The following is a 17,072-nucleotide window of genomic DNA, read 5'->3' as shown; positions in this document are numbered from 1 at the left end:
GATCATGACCTGAGCCAAAACCAAGAGTCGGACACTTAACTGACTGAGCCACCTAGGTGCCCCTCATTGCCATCCTTGATAGGCAATGACCTGGGTTCCAAGACAGAACAAACCAAGAGCTCACAGAGGAAAATGAAACAAGTCCACATTTGGATCCACAACATCCTCACAGAACAATAGTAAGTAAAACACTGAGAGAGGCAACTCCTTTGGAATAAAACTGCTAGAGGAGATAGACATCGATCTTAATTTAAAAATAATAGCAAAGGGGCGCCTGGGTGGCTCAATTGGTTAAGGGTCCAATTTCAGCTCAGGTCATGATCTCATGGCTGGTGAGTTTGAGCCGCGTGTCAGGCTCTGCCTGGAGCCTGCTTCAGATTCTGTGTCTCCCTCTCTTCTCTCTCTGCCCCACCCCCACTTGCACTCCGTGTGTGTGTGTCTCTCTCTCTCAAAAATAAATAAACATTAAAAAAAATAGTAACGGGGCGCCTGGGTGGCGCAGTCGGTTAAGCGTCCGACTTCAGCCAGGTCACGATCTTGCGGTCTGCGAGTTCGAGCCCCGCGTCGGGCTCTGGGCTGATGGCTCGGAGCCTGGAGCCTGTTTCCGATTCTGTGTCTCCCTCTCTCTCTGCCCCTCCCCCGTTCATGCTCTGTCTCTCTCTGTCCCAAAAATAAATAAACGTTGAAAAAAAAATTAAAAAAAATAGTAACAAGCACTTAAGGAGAGTCATACAACATTAAAAAAAAAAAAAAAAGACCTCCTAGAGCCAGAAAAAAAGGAAGAACAAAAACAAAAAACGGCTATGATTTTTTGAATTTAAGATTTAAGGAGGGGATGATCACCGTTGAAAACAATATTAATGACCTAGAAGTTCAAGTGGAAGAAATATCTTAGCACAAGATCAAAACAACGAAGAGACAGAAATCGTAAGGGGAAAATGAGATTGGGAGAGTAGACACAGGAGGCTTAACATGGGAATGACAGGGGTCTGGAGGAGGTGAACCAGGCATAGTTTGGCGACTGGTGCCAGCAGGAGTGGATGGAGAGGAGCTGTCAAGGATGCCTCTCTCCTTGGCTTCGGTTGAGGCGGTTGGGTGGACAGCAGGGCTACTACTTGAAATTGGCTGTCCAGGAGGTAAAGTGGGCTGTGGAAAAAAACAGGCAGGTGGGGGAATGATGGGTTCCGTCGAAAAGTATTGAGTGTGAAAAGCGTATGGACACGGAAGTGGAGACGTTGAGTGGCGGTTGGATACGCATTCCAGAGACATCTGGGTTGGAGACAGAGTTGGAAACCTCCAACGTATCATGGCAGGTGGAATGGAGGGCGGAGATGGGTGTGCCTTGAGTGAGAGTGGCAGGCGGCTGTGCCTTCTTTCTCTTCTTTCCCTTTCCTTCGTCCTCCCCACTCTAGAGCCGCACTGTGCCTGCTTTCCATGTCCTTTCTTATTAGGTGACAAGGGACTTGGTGGGGAAGGGGTGGGGAAAAGGGAAAGAAAGAAGAAGAAAACAGAACAGCGTGAGGAAGAGTCATGGGAGGGGTGCCTTGAAATGGAGAAGCAGTGTCAAATCTGCCTAAAGAGTCACCATTTCGGTCACCGGGGCAGAGGGGTGATCTGCCAGAATGCAGTCTATGGATGGGAGTGGCTTCATAGTGACGTTCCATGGACGTAAAGAGAAAGAATTAACATTTATGGAGCAACTACCACGTAAGGGGCACTGGATATGTTCTTTAATATTCACTCTCCTGTTTCATTTCCTCTGATAACCTTATATCTAAGGAAAATGAAGCTCAGGGAGGTCCAGAAACTTCCCCGAGATCAAAGAGTTGGTAGGAGAAGCAGCTGAATCTGTGTAACTCCAAAGCTCTTGCTTTTCCCGTGGACCAGAAAAGATCCATGCCCGAGAGACCCTGGCAGCCAGAAGGTTCGGATTCTGACCCACACGACTTTACTTGTATTTTCACTGCGCCTTTAGTATCTCAGGACTTTCGAAGATTTACCTTCTCTCTTCTCCCAGAGTTGAGTACACACTGCTAGCCCGACCTTTCAATCTGGGCTGCTCTCTGGTTCTACTGGCCAGCTCAGACAGATGGAAGAAAGCCCTCATTCTTTCTGGGAGTTGAATGGCTGCTTTGTTGTAAATACCTAGAAAATCAATCCTCGGTGAGTTAAACTATGTCATCAGCTATCAGCCAGATTCTAAATCATTGATAAGATGGGGAACCTCCAATTCATTGATCAAAATCTTGAGGTTTTATCAATCGAAATAAAAGAAAAGCAGTAACCTTTGGGATAATATCAGCAGTTACCCACTTTGAGAGAAGAAGTCCTTGCTTCCAACTTGGAAAGTGCCTGATAGTCTCAGGATTGACATAAGTGACATTTCTTCTAACTTCCTTCATCATCCAGAAAAGCAACATTAACAGGGTTTCTTGTAAGCACACCGTATCAGGTGCTTAGAGCACACCGTTACCAGGTGCTGGCGAGTTCGTGGGGTAGCAGGTTAACCCAAAGTGCCAGATTTCTTGGGATTATCCAGATTTAAAATACTCACTTACGTGGTCCTCATCAATGCACCGAAATCTGCCAGAAATTTTATCCTGACTTTTAGTTTGGAGGCTCAGGTTATTATCTTTATAGGTTTCCTTAAGGACTTGGCAATCATCTTAGGGTGACTGAAGAGGCATAATATGCACTAAGCGATTCTATTCAATTCAGCAAACATTAAAAGGAATGATATTTAGCCATGTTTGTGTTAGGCACTAAAGTTAGAGATAAAAACAAAACCAAAACAAAACCATGTGGTAGCCCTTTGTTTACTATGCAATAGTGGGCAAACAGGTAAGGACATAGAACAAGAGCTTCCAAGTAGAGATACGAGACTGAGGGGCACCTGGGTGACTCGGTCATCCGACTTCAGCTCAGGTCATGATCTCACGGTTCATGACTTTGAGCCCCACATCAGGCTCTCTGCTGTCAGTGCAGAGCCAGCTTCGGATTCTCAGTCCCTCTCTCTCTGCATCTTCATTGCTTGCACTCTCTTTCTCTCTTAAAAATAAGTAAACATTAAAAAAAAAAAGATAGGAGACTGAATATGTAGCTTTATCTTCTCTCCCACAAGACCCCTTAAAATAATATTAAATCACAAAAAAGTTATAATCTCTCTGCAATTATGAGAAAGAGAGATTTCAGCACTTTCTGGAAGATGGAAAAAAGGTGGAAAGGTGGTACCTGGTGAAGTAGAGGCAAGGAGAGGCTACAAGGAAGGAGAAAACGTAGAGGGGGGCATGGGGTGTGGGGCTGGAAAGGGAGGAAGTAATTGCAACTACCCACGGAAAGTCAACCTCTCCCTTACTCCCTACGCAGAATGCCCAGCATCAAGGCTCATATTCGCTCAACTCAGGCAAACAAACAAACACATGAAAACACACAATGGGAATGACTGTTAAAGACATTAAAAGAACTGCATGGCAGATCCCTATAGGAAGTTTGATATCTGACTGATAGAGTCCCACAAAAAGAAAGCAGATAAAACTGAGGAGAGATAATTGACCAAGAAATAATAGAAACAAATTCCTAGAGTCAACGAGTAACATTTCTGTATTGAAAGAACCTGCCACACTTCCGATGCAGTCGACGCAAAGTGACTGAAATCTGGACTTGGCACCATGAAACCCAAAACTGAAGGAGCTCCTAAAAGCTCCTAAAAGAGGAGAGAAGCAAACAAAAGCAGAAGGTCCACAAGGAAACAAGAGACGGCCTGGCATCTCCTCATCAGCGACCTCGGATGTTGGCGGTCCATGGAGACATGTCTTCAAAGTTCTGAGGGAAAAGGAATTTTAAACTTAAAGTCCTATACCTCGACAAACTAATAGTCAAACATGTTTTGACTTGTAAGAACTGTGAAGCGGTGTCTCCCAAGCGTGAGTTCTCAGGCAGTGGCTTGGGAGGGCACTGCATCTAGGAATGCAGGGCTACACTAAGACAGTGAAGAAGGGGGATTCAGGAAATGGTGGGTCCAGCCCTGGAGAGTGCCAGAGTCCCTTCAGCAGGCCCGGGGCCTGGCTCATGAGATTGGACCCAGAGAGGGAAAAGTTGCAACTGTATGGTATGATTATATGGTGTGGTATCTTTCCTAATATAACGGTGGTTTTAGTTGAATCCCAGAAGTTCTAATATGCAGTATGTATATATATATATATATATATATATATATATATATATATATATATTTTTTTTTTTTTTTTTTTTTTTTTTTTTTACTGTTACTTAAGCTGTATCCTAATTTTTATTGTGATTTCCTCATTGGTTATTTAGATGGCATATTTCTTTCTAAACATATGGAGACTTCCTGGAATCTTTCTGTTATTGATGTCTGGCTTAATTGCATTATGGTTAAAGACACTCCGTTTGATTTCTGTCCTTTGAAATGTGTTGAGACTTGCTTTATGGCTCAGCATATGGTTAATTTTTGTAAGTGTTCTGAGCGTGCCTGAAAAGAATGTGTAATGTGCAGTTGTTGGGTGCAGGGTTCTAAATATGTCAATTCGGTTTGGTTTGTTAAACGTGTTGTTCAGCGTTTCCATATCCTTGCTGATTTTTGCCTACTTGTTCTATCAATTTCTGAGAGAGGTGTATTTAAATCTCTGCCTGCGGTTAGAGATTTGTTCATTCTTTCAGCAATTCAGTTAGCTTTTGCTTCGTGTATTCCGTCCTCCCTTTCATACGCTTTGCTCTCACGTGCTCTATGCAGGGCCCCAGGATAAGGGAGCCAACAAGAGCTTCGAGCAGACTCCACATGTAGTGTGGAGCCCGACTCTGTATCACGACCCTGGGATCATCACCTGAGCCGAAATCAAGAGTCAGACGCTCAACCTACTGAGCCACCAGGTACCCCTCTCCCCTCACTTGGTGTGGGTCTGACTGTGACCTCCAAGCTGGGCCAGCTGAATCGGCCCCTCTCACTGGGGGAAAGGCAGATGGTGTTTGTCCCAACATTTGTCTTCCTGTAACTCAGATCCTCTACTTTGAAAAGATCCTTCTTAAACCATTTAAATGGAATTAATTTTAACATAAGAGATTTACTCTTTTTCTGTTTTTTCTTTTTTCTTTTGTGCTCATAAGAAGGCTGAGAAGCCTGGAAAGATGAATGGAAATGTTCTGAAAGTAAATGAAAGTCTCATTGTGTGAGCACCCAGAGTTTGCAACGTTCTGCATAACAAAGCTATCTGCCTTCCCTTGTAAAGGGTGTCTGGTGCCTGGAATTTTCTGGTCCAGGGACTAATATTTCTCTAAAAGAGAGAGAATCTCAAGCACTAGGAGTGCAGAGCCTGAACTCACGGAACGGTGAGATCATGACCTGAGCCAAAACCAAGAGTCAGACGCGTAACCGGCTGACTCTTTTGAGTCAAAAGAGATTTCTGACCAAGGTGAATCTCGTTGTTGTCATTGGTGTTATTAACTTGGGTGAGGTTCGTGGTAATTTTCAACTGGGGGGCAGATCTTGTAGGAAGGGGCATACTCTTTGGAGCCCAAATGAAATGAGTGGAAAACAAACCACGTCCACCAGCAATCTTAGTAAGGACTAATGAAAACCGAGGGTCATCTCTGGCTCAATGATGCTATTTTCTCTCTGGTCCTAACCTGATTTTATTATTGAATGTTCTGGAGCCCTCCTCACTTATTTAAGTATTATGACCCTTTACTTATTGGCTTCAAGCTATAATTATGGTCTCCTCCCCTTAATGAAACGAGAGGTTTTAACTGAATTAGCCTATCAACAGCCCCTGCTGAAGCCTGACAGATCTCTTTTTGGACGGCATGCACTTGATAACAGTAATACCAGGGCCCTCTCCCTCTCCCACACTCACTTTCCTGTGCTGGGTGAGTGATAAGAAAGCCTTTATGACATTCTCAGTCAGAATGGAATTAGTGCCATTTATGGGTCTGCCTTCTAGAGACCCATACTGGATCTAACAGTCTTGGGAAATTGTTTGTATGGACATAGCCAAAGGAATCAGCCTACTGAGTCAGTGGGTATAGGGGGTTTGATCTGGAGACCGGCAGGAGGGAGGGAGCTGAGCAGAACCTTCTTGGGGTTCCCATGGGAGTGGTATGTAAGTGGCCACTACACTATACAGCTGGTGGGGCTCAAAGTCCTTTTGTGATGGGAAGGTCCTGAAGTGGCCACCCATCAGGAGTCAGTTTCCTAACAGGGCTGGAGGAAGTGGATGGTTTTTCAAACCTTGGGCTCGGAGTGGTGGCATTGAAATGCACTGGGTGGCTGGGCCACCGGTGGGTTCTGAGGGTGGGTATGGCAAAAGTGAGGGTTAGAGCTGGAAAGCCCTAGCAGGGAGGTGCTGTCTGGGCAAATATTAAGCAGCTGGAGGGTGGTGGGAGGGCTTGTTGAGTCTGCCATGTGGCCTTCTCCTCCCCAAACTCCCCTTCTACAGATGTCAGTGTTTTGGAAGCGTTCACAGAAACAGAGGGAACCTGCATTCCAGCTATCAACGACACTGAGGAAGTGTCCTTCTGTTGAATCAAGGTAGCCATCTTTCTTTTTTGGGTACATTCTCTCTTCCAGACTTTCTGCTAAAGGCTTGATATGCATCATCGTGTTTTATAATTATTACAATCCTTTTGGGCTAATTACCATTTGCAAATAAGGAAATTGAGGCTCCGTCTGGTTAAATAACTTGACCACTGTCACATAGCTCATTTCCACTTGACACAGAAGAAAAGGACTGTTATTCATTTATTCATTCCACAAATTTCTCCTTGAGATACTTACTGTGTGCAAGATAGAAATTGCCAAAATCTCACCACCTGGTTTCTGTCAGACTTAGCTTCATTTCTTTCTAATTTGTTCAGCCAGCCTAAGAGCTCCTAGACAGATAGGTATTAACGTTATTTTGAAAAGCCTCCAGGGAAGAAAGTTTCTTATGTTCTCTTGGTAACTGAAGTTTCCCAGAACTTCCAAGGACTTCTTAAGGCTAACCTTAGACCCCCTCGCAACAACCGAAGCCAACTCCTTATGAGGAGATGGGGCACAACCACAGCCGAAGGGAAGTCTTTGAGAACAACCTGTCCTAGGAGGAAGGTAGACACAGTGAGATGGGGCCACAGGGTCAAAGAATATTAGTGCTCTCTGGGACCTTAGAGGCTAAAGACTGTAATTTCCTATTTTACAGGAAAGAAAATGAACCTAGGGAGAATGAACAATTTCCCCAGATTACTGAGCTATTTAATGGCTGAGCTAGAACCAGAGTCTGAGGCTGCTTGTTTCCAGGGGGGTAGGACATTGTGATTGAAAGCTGAAGGTTTGGGAGTGCCCGGGGGGCTCAGTCGGTTAAGCGGTCCTACTCTCGTTTCGGCTCAGGTCAAGATTGCATGAGATCAAGATTCGTGAGATCAAGCCCTGTGTCGGGCTTTGCGCTGACAGCACAGAGCCTGCTTGGGATTCTCTCGCTCTCCCTCTCTCTCTCAGCCCTTCCCCCCACTCATGCCCACTCTCTCTCAAAATAAATAAATAAACATTAAAAAATAAAAAGAAAGTTGAAATTGGGAAGTGGGCTGGTTGCCTGCATTCCCTAGCTGTAGGACTAAGGCAGGTTTTGCAGTCTTATATACTTGGGGCCTCGGTCTTGTCATCTGTAAAATGGAGTTGATATGTACCTCCTGGAGGTATTACGAGGGTTAAATGAGATCATCTATGTGAGTCCCCGAAGTGTACTAGTCTCAGGTATAGAACGAGGGGCTAGGTTAATATTCCTTTCCTTACCCTGGACCCAGTCTTTTATTTACTATATTCGTTAATGTAACAAGTCACACCAACTCTCGCTGGCTTGGGACAGCAATAATTATTTATTACCTCTAACTGATACTTTTGGGCAGGAATTTGGCAGCTGCTTGACTGGGTGGCTCTGAGGTCTCATAAGTTTCCAGTCCGATGTCAGCTGGGGCTGCATCATCTGAGGGCTTGACCGAGGCCGGAATATTCAGCATGAAGGTGTCTCGCTCTTATGGCTGGCGGTCTCAATTCCAGACCACGTGGGCCCCTCCACAGAGCTTCTTGAGGGTCCTCACTACATGGTACCAAGGGGCCCAAAGTGGAATCTGCAAATGCTATTTGTCATCCGGCTCTGGAAATCACACACTTCCGTTGTGTTCCATTGGCCACGCAGGGCCAGCTCTGATTCACTGAGGGAGGGGGCCACACAAGGGCACAAATACCAGGGGGTGAGGATCACTGGGGGCTGGCTGGCACACTGTCTCACGGGCGAGGTTCTATTTCTGTGCCCTCTTACCTTCCTGTGTCCTGAGTGTTGATACGTTTCAATAATCACTCCTGGCTTCTCAGGGCTGACAGGGGCTGTGCCCCCCTTAGCGTCTTCTGGAGTTCTGAGGATGCTGTTTATAATTAGCCAAGCAATAATCCCCACCGCTGAGCCAACTCCAAGGCTCATCTGCTTGCTTCTCTGGAGGTTTTTAAATAGACAGGGATGTGTTAATGACACAGTACATTATCTGTCTGTTACCGTTTAGGCAGGCAGCGTGGAAACGTGACTTTTTTAAGGAGGAGTTAATCAGTATTTAAAAAGCAGCTCCTGTGGCAGAGGCATGAAGCAGGTATCAAAAGGCTGCCTGGGAAGGCTGAGGTTTCAGAACCCTGGGCCCTGACATCATGCCCTTTGAGTGGCTAGTGGGCATGACCAGCCGGGCTCATTACTACTGACATCTCCCCGCTTCCTCTGCACTTGGAATACATTGAATCTGCTCCCAAACTCAGCATCATCCTCACAGAGGAAGCCTGTGAAGTGTGATCGCTGCTTCTCTGCTGATAGTTCTCGAATCTATTTGCCCTGCCTCCTACCAAACCTAGCTCCTGAGCTCTGGAACACCTACTGCTCATTTTCATTTGGATGTTCCCCAAGTGCGCCGAAAACCCAACTCCTAACTTCCTTCCCACCCAACCTCATGGGTCCTCCTGTTTGCTACCTCAGTGAGTGGCACCTTCGTTCTCCCTCTGGACCAAGCCAGACCCCCAGATGGTATGGGACGATGGTTAAGAGGGAAGGGTAGGAGGATGCGAGCCTGAACGCCCGGGCTGAGTCTCAACGCTGCCGTTCACAAGCTGGGTGGTCTCAATTTGTTCCACCTGACGTCCGGATTTAAAACTGGAGATAATGATAGAAACAATCCAGGAAGATTGTTGGGGGGAGTAAATGAGCTAGTTCATGCCTGGCATACAGCAAGAGCTCAATAAATGCTCTAAGAATCATTAAGCTTTTTGTATTCTCCCTCCTAAATGTTTCCTGAAACCATCAGCATTTTTACTTTTGCCATCTGTCAGCTTGGGTCCCCGTCCTGGCTCAGCGGGGCAAAGGCTTCCTGCTGCGATCTCTGCCGCCAGGGAGATATTTCAAAAGTACATATGCGAGTGACAGCATGTCCCTGCTTACCCGCAACTCCCTTTACTCTTAGGAGTTGGGGGCAAATCTCTTACGTGGCTCAAAGGTTGTGCGGGCGTTGCGTCTGCCTGCCTCTCCAGCCACGTCTCCCCCTCCTCCTACTGAGCTTTCCAGTCCCTCTGATGGACCCCACCGTCTCTTATCTACAGGTCTCGCACATGTTTTTCCCTCTTCAAAGGAACATTACCCGGTTGAGCCCCTTCTCAGCATTCACTATGGATCTTATTGTTGAAGAAGAAAGGGAGAGGCAGGTAGAGGTGCAGCAGATCAAGGTGTCTCATCTCTTCTTTTCAAACTACTCCTAGAACTTCAATAGACCCCACGGATGGGGAGGCAGTGTTGGCCTCCCAGGTATCAGTGGTTTGAAGAGCTGTGGATGGAGGTTCTGAAGGCTGGAGCTTGAGAGTTCCCAGGTGTGTCCTGTGACACCTCTGGTCGTGCCTCGTTGCCTAGCCCTCAGTGCCCTTGCTCTTTTAATCCCAGTGACACATTGCTCCGTTGGGAAATTGCAAACGTGGACTTGGCCAGCCTCCCTCCACATCCTCCCTCGGTGATGCTGGCTAATCTTCCCTCCTCTCCCTCCATGGATTAAACTTCGTTGAACGTACCTGTCACCCGGCAGAGATCAGGCTCACCTCCATAGGCTCGGTGCCTATGGAGTGGTGGCAGCTTAGCAAATATATGTCGGGTTAATATATGAAGGGGTTGCTCCAATTTTCAAGTATCATCTATATGTTATGAGTATCCTAAGGGCTACCAAAGGCTTCCTCTTTGCTAACCATTTACTCTTATTTTCAGGAGTAGGTGCATTAATCAGATTCTTAGCTTGAATATGTTTGGTACTTCTTTGGAAAAAAAAAAAAGAACACAGAATTCCTGTTATGGCCCCATAAATATTTTTTGAGCATTTCATATGTACCAGGAGATGCTGGAGATCCAAAGGTGAATATGATGTAGTCCCAGTTTCTCATTATCCTGGATGCGTCAGCCAGGAGTTAATAAGGTGTTGAAAAAACATTTGTTGGGCAGAAGACATGAATCGACACTTCTCTAAAGAAGACATCCAGATGGCCAACAGGCACATGAAAAGATGCTCAACGTCGCTCCTCATCAGGGAAATACAAATCAAAACCACACTGAGATACCACCTCACGCTGGTCAGAGTGGCTAAAATGAACAACTCAGGAGACTACAGATGCTGGCGAGGATGTGGAGAAACGGGAATGCAAACTGGTGCAGCCACTCTGGAAAACAGTGTGGAGTTTCCTCAAAAAATTAAAAATAGATTTACCCTATGACCTGGCAATAGCACTGCTAGGAATTTACCCAAGGGATACAGGAATGCTGATGCATAGGGGCACTTGTACCCCAATGTTTATAGCAGCACTCTCAACAATAGCCAAATTGTGGAAAGAGCCTAAATGTCCATCAACTGACGAATGGATAAAGAAGTTGTGGTTTATATATACAATGGAATACTACGTGGCAATGAGAAAGAATGAAATATGGCCTTTTGTAGCAACGTGGATGGAAATGGAGAGTGTTTTGCTAAGTGAAATAAGCCATACAGAGAAAGACAGATACCATATGTTTTCACTCTTATGTGGATCCTGAGAAACTTAACAGAAGACCATGGGGGAGGGGAAGGGGGAAAAAAATTACAGAGAGGGAAGGAGGCAAACCGTCAGAGACTCTTAAAAACTGAGAATAACCTGAGGGCTGATTGGAGGTGGGAGGGAAGGGAAAGTGGGCGATGGGCATTGAGGAGGGCGCCTGTTGGGATGACCACTGGGTGTTGTATGGAAACCAATTTGACAATAAATTTCATATTTAAAAAAAATAATAAAAATTTAAAAAAATTAAAAAAAATTTGTTGGATGGATGAATAAATGATGAATATGAGCATCTAATTTTTAAAAAGCAGAGCTTTTCTTTTTTTAAGGTTTATTTATTTTTGAGAGAGAGAGAGAGAGAGCATGAACAGGGGAGTGGCAGAGAGAGAGAGAGAGAGAGAGAATCCCAAGCAGACTCCAGGCTCTGAGCTGTCAGCACAGAGTCCAACGCAGGGCTTGAGCTCATGAACCGTGAGATCGTGACCTGAGACATGACCTGTCTTTGAATGCATTCATTCATTTATTCATTCATCCGAACTATAGTTATTGAACATCTACCGTGTTTTCAGTCCATGAAGATCTGCTGGTCTCTGAATGAGAGCCGTTAACCCCACCCAAAATATTACAGGCCTTTCAAGACCAAATGAAATGTCAACACAGAGGAGTTATTTGCAATGCAGATGTGAAGTCACCAGCCTCTGTAATAAACTGGCTGATGAAACAGGCCCCGGGAGCTTCTCGTGAGAAGATCAGGTTTAGCAGCTTTAATGAATTACAGAGGCAGTGAAAACTGCGTCTAATTTGTTCGTCGTCCATATCTCAGGTCACGACATCAGTCTGTACTCGGGCAGGACCGCCAGACTGTTGGGCCTGTCTGTAAACCAACAGACCTGCCTACAGATCAGTAATTTTTTTGTAAAGTTTATTTATTTTGAGAGAGAGAGAGAGGGAGTGGGGGAAGGGTAGAGAGAGGGAGAGAGAGAATCCCTAGCAGGCTCCGTGTTGCCAGCGCAGAGCCTGATGCAGGGCTTGAACTCACGAACCATGAGATCATGACCTGATCCATGACCTGAACCAACTGAGCCACCCAAGCACCTCCAGATCAGTAATCTTTCACCTTTGTGGGACAGAGTCCCTTTGGAGAATCTGCTGAAAGCAATGAACTCTCACCCCAAGAGAATGTAGACCCAGCATGCTTTGCATTCAGGTCTAGAGGTGAGTCCCTGGGAGCCCAGACTCAGGGTTGATGCCTCTGGAGTAGAGCCATGTGCCTGATTCCAAAAGTGGTTCCCCAAAGCCTGCTTTCATGCCTTTGGAGATGGAGCTTGTATGCATAGGAGGGACTTCAGAAAGGGCTGGAGTGCAGGGGTGCATGTGGGCATCTGTCTGGTGTGGTTCCTGGAGCAGAAGCCCATTAGGAGGGCCTCCATATGGTGCGGCAGCACTGGGCCCAGGCATTAAAAAGGAAAACTTCCCACGGCCCCTGAGTGGCTCAGTGGGTTAAGCATCTGACTTTGGCTCAGGTCATGATCTCGCGGTCTGTGAGTCTGGGCCCCGCGTGGGGCTCTGTGCTGACAGCTCAGAGCCTGGAGCCTGCTGCGGATTCTGTCTCTCTCTTTCTCTCTCTCTGCTCCTTCCCTGCTTGCTCTGTCTCTCTTTCTCAGAAATAAGTAAACGTTAAATTAAAAAAAAAAACAAAACAGGAAAACTTCCTCACTGTGTTTACTACGTTGCAGCTGGATTTCTTTGCTGGAGCACAGACGCCCAGAACTAAACTCAGAAAGACCTTTTCATGGGCTTTGAAGCGGATCCTGGCTGGCTGCTTAGGGCTGGTGGTGAACAGCACCCGGGGCTGGGCGAACAGCCCCCACCCCCTTGCATCTGTTCCCTCGGTGACCTCTCCTGCTCCTCGCTCCAGAGGGGAGGTGGGAGAACAGCGTCTTCCTGTCCTGGTCGACAACTCTCAGTGCCTCAGAGGCTGCAAATCTTCCTTAGTGGCTCCTGAGTCACAACCCTTCTCTCCCGGGGAGCCTGGCCCAGTTTCCTTGAGGGGCTGAGCCAGAAGTGTTCTCCATTACACCTGATGCCAGGTGCCTCCTCGATGGCATCAGGGAGTTTAGGGACCCATTTCCCCAGAGGCCCCGGCGGAGAAGTGCCTGTGGACGACGTGGTTCCAGGTCAGCCCAGGCTGTGGGCTGCGGCCTCAGTCAAACCCCCTGAGCCCTGGGGTGCCCGCCCCTCCCCTCCCCTCCCCTCCCCAGACAGACACGGCGGGCGGGCGGGGCCAGGGTTGGAGGTGCACAGACGTATCAGTGTTTATTAAAAGCCCTGAGTGCTCAGTGCCTCGTTGGGTCTGAGCCCTCCTGTTGTCCTTCTGTTTCCAAAATCCCCGGGAGTTTTCAGGGCTGACACGAAATACAGGCAACTTCGGTGACATGCTGCTCTGGGCAGATGCTCGGACATGTCACCCCAGCTGGGGGGACCTGGGGGCCAGGGCTGGCGGAGAGCCGCGCACAGCGGGAGCTGGGGGTCATGGCCGTGAGCACGTGCACACGGACCGCGCCAGCCCTGGGCTTCCACTGCCCAATTCGCTAGTTTTGCTTCCCAGGGTTGGACAAAACCCCAGCTTTTCCGCTACTGGCGTTGCATGAAACTGGCTGTTTGAAATATATTAGCAGCTGCTGTGACATCCAGCTGGCAGGGTGCCAGGGGAGGAAATTAAACTTTGCATCTCCCCAGCCCTCCCTCCCTCCCCGCTTCCTACCAACCCATCGATTCTGTTCAGACTGTGCCCGGGATGCCAGCTCCTGCCATGTGCCGAGACCGTGGATTTTCCAGTGAGTTCGGATATCCATTTAGCCTCTGCCAACCCCATTGACGGGCTCTGGGCATCCTAATGTTATTCCAGAGAAGGGCCCCTGCCTGCCCAGTGTCGACCTAAAGTGAGTACAGCCTGGGGGGAGATGGGGCGGGTGGTTACCAACATCTCCGTTTGGCTTTTCTGTGATGGAGAAGAAATAATTTACAAAAGTCAGAAAAGCCGTGTATGTCAACAGTTTAAGCAGTCAGCATGTGAATAATAAATATGGTTCTGTTTATTCTATGACAAGAAACTGTAATCTTTCATTGAGAGAGAGAATAACAAATGTACTGTCTTCTTACGAGATACTTACCAGCACGTTGACCACGGAAGCCCTGCCCCTCTTCCCCAGCCATTTTACCCAGACTGCCTCTTGGCACATGTCCAGGGCCGAGTAGGGGCCCCAGACACGTCAAAGGCCTCTCTCCTGGCCACTGGGGAAACTCCCAACCCCCAGGGGAGACAGCAGAACTGCTTCTTACACCCGTAACACAGGCTGCGATGAACACTTATGCGAGAGAAAAAAGCATCTACAGCGAGCAGGGCGCACAGCACCCACCCGTTCATGCGTTCAGCAAACACTGAGCTTTTATCATGCTTCCAGAATGCTTCTTGCACTTGAGATGCAAATATTAAAAAGTAGTTTCTGGGGGCGCCTGGGTGGCGCAGTCGGTTAAGCGTCCGACTTCAGCCAGGTCACGATCTCGCGGTCCGGGAGTTTGAGCCCCGCGTCGGGCTCTCGGCTGATGGCTCAGAGCCTGGAGCCTGTTTCCGATTCTGTGTCTCCCTCTCTCTCTGCCCCTCGCCCGTTCATGCTCTGTCTCTCTCTGTCCCCAAAATAAATAAACGTTGAAAAAAAATAAAAAAAAAAAGTAGTTTCTGGGGCACCTGGGTGGCTCAGTCGGTTAAGCGGCCGACTTGGGCTCAGGTCATGGTCTCGCAGTTCGTGAGTTCGAGCCCCGCATCGGCCTCTGTGCTCACGGCTCAGAGCCTGGAACCTGCTTCGGATTCTGTGTCTCCCTCTCTCTCTGCCCCTCTTCTGCTCACACTCTGTCTCTATCTCTCTCAAAAAGAAATGCACATTAAAAAAAAAAAGTAGTTTCTGTTTTCTGGGAATTCACAATGAGTAGACAGGGAAAAATATGACTTTTTTTAGAGAAAAGATAGGTTCAAGTCTTGGCTTTGGCAAGCCACTTTTCCACTGGGAGCTTCTGTTTCCGCACCAGCAAATGAACTAGAAGGAGAGCAGTCTCAAAGGGATGGTGAGGCTTTTGGAAATGAGATAAGGCGCGTGAGGAGATTTTTCTCAGGAAGCACTAAAGCGCCGAAAGGGGGTTTTTCTGAGCCCCCATGGTGGGTTGAGAGTTGGGTCCACTAATCGGGGGGTCCTGGTTTGGACCTCTCTCTACAAGACCTCAGTGTTCCCCCTGGTGGTCCCCGGATCCTGCCCCCTCAGGACACATCGCCTCTGTTTCTGGACTGGCCTTTCAAGGGCACAAAGGCCCCACCTGCCTCTCCTCTCTGCCAGGAATCTGGAACCCGGGTGGGGGGGTTGCTACCAAGATGTGGTGTGATAGCTGCTGAAAGCCTTGCCCCTTATTTAGTTCTTTGTTATTTGTAAGACTTATTCCACAAAAATCTCAAACATATACAAAAGCAGAGAACATAGTATAATGAACCCTGTGTACTCAGTTCTCAATGTCAGCAATTATCAATGCATATCCAATCCTGTTTCACTCATAAGCCCACATACTCGCCTGGTCCCCGGGATTATTTTAAAGGGAAGCGTTTAATATTACATGTTCCTTAATATTATCCAACATTTAGTTGGAGTTCACTTTTCTCCGCTGGTCCCACAGGTGTTTTTATGAAGCACGTTTCTTCAAATCAGGATCCGAACAAGGTCCCCAGTGATGTATTTTGGTGCTATTTTGGCACGGGTGTGTGTTCCCCTAGAAGGGAGGGGAGAGTTGCTTCTGCAGGAAAGAGAGAGAATAATTTCAGGACTAAAATGCTCCTGCACTCAAGGTCCAGAGCACAAGTAGAGAAGCTGACTTTAGAGAGGCATGGAGGGGCTGCCTGGGTGACTCAGTTACTTAAGTGTCTGACTTTGGCTCAGATGATGATCTCGCAATTCGTGAGTTCGAGCCCCGCGTCTGGCTCTGTGCTGACAGCTCGGAGCCTGGAACCTGCTTCAGATTCTGTGTCTCCTTTTCTCTCTGCTCCTCCCCTGCTCTCTCTCTCTCTCAAAAAATAAATAAACATGAAAAACAAATTTAGAGAGACATGGAGACACTTTCCCACCCAAACACAAGAGGAAACAGGGTGTGTGGCTTTAGAGGCCGGCAATAGGAAGGTGAGGTGATTCTGATCTGGATGCTTCTATTTTCTCGATAAAGTATGAAGATGGGAGAATTGCTTTGGGCTGGGGAAAATCTGAGGACTGCTGTGAATGATCTACTTCATTTGATAGGTAAGGAAAGCAAGACCCAGAGAAGAGACTTGCCCAAGGTTCCACGACAGTTAATAACAGGGTTAAGAGCAGAACCCAGCTCTCCCGGTTCTGAGCCCTGCATTGTTTTTACCCCTTGTTGCTGAGCAGGAGAACATGTCTCTGGTTTCCTCTAGAGATGGCTGGCTGGACTCTGGGGAGCTAACAGGGAGGGGGTGTCCCTGGGGATTGACATTGACATTTCCACAGTGGCTTTCGTGAGTCTGGATATTGGGTTGCATGATTGATTGATTGATTATACGTGTGTGTGTGTGTGTGTGTGTGTGTGTGTGTATTTAATGTTTATTTATTTTTGAGAGACAGAGAGAGAGAGAGACAGAACGTGAGTGAGGAAGGGGAAGAAGAGGGGCAGAGAGAGAGAGGGAGGCACAGAATCTGAAGCAGGGTCCGGGCTCCAAGCTGTCAGCACAGAGCCGGATGCGGGGCCCCCACCCAAGAACCATGAGATCATGACCTGAGCCACCCAGGTGCCCCTCAGGTTGCGTGATTTAAATCCAAGAGTTTGGTCAAGGAGGATACTCACAATTACAGAGTTTCAGACTTAAAGAGGCACCTGTGGGTGCCCCCAGGATTATGCTCATTGCTCGAATGTCTCTCAGAACACCTTACAATCCTCC

General features: G+C 47.4%; 1 long non-coding RNA gene across 2 annotated transcripts in view; it reads left to right on the top strand.

The window, feature by feature from the left end:
- LOC123382804 overlaps nt 1–13,275 on the top strand; it is an 83,014-nt gene extending 69,739 nt beyond the window's left edge. Inside the window, exons 2-4 of one of the 2 annotated variants that reach the window (XR_006591776.1) lie at nt 4,754–4,890; nt 6,453–6,544; nt 12,820–13,275. This is a non-coding gene — a long non-coding RNA (uncharacterized LOC123382804). Of the gene's footprint in view, nt 1–4,753; nt 4,891–6,452; nt 6,545–9,619; nt 10,601–12,819 lie in introns of those variants that run through there. The other variant, XR_006591775.1, reaches the window with a different exon arrangement.
- Nucleotides 13,276–17,072: the final 3,797 nt, after the last annotated feature.

Source organism: Felis catus, chromosome F1, assembly GCF_018350175.1.
Source record: "Felis catus isolate Fca126 chromosome F1, F.catus_Fca126_mat1.0, whole genome shotgun sequence".
Taxonomy (NCBI): domain Eukaryota; kingdom Metazoa; phylum Chordata; class Mammalia; order Carnivora; family Felidae; genus Felis; species Felis catus.
The sequence above is the reverse complement of the archived record's forward strand: the minus strand, read 5'-3'. Positions and strand labels throughout refer to the sequence as shown.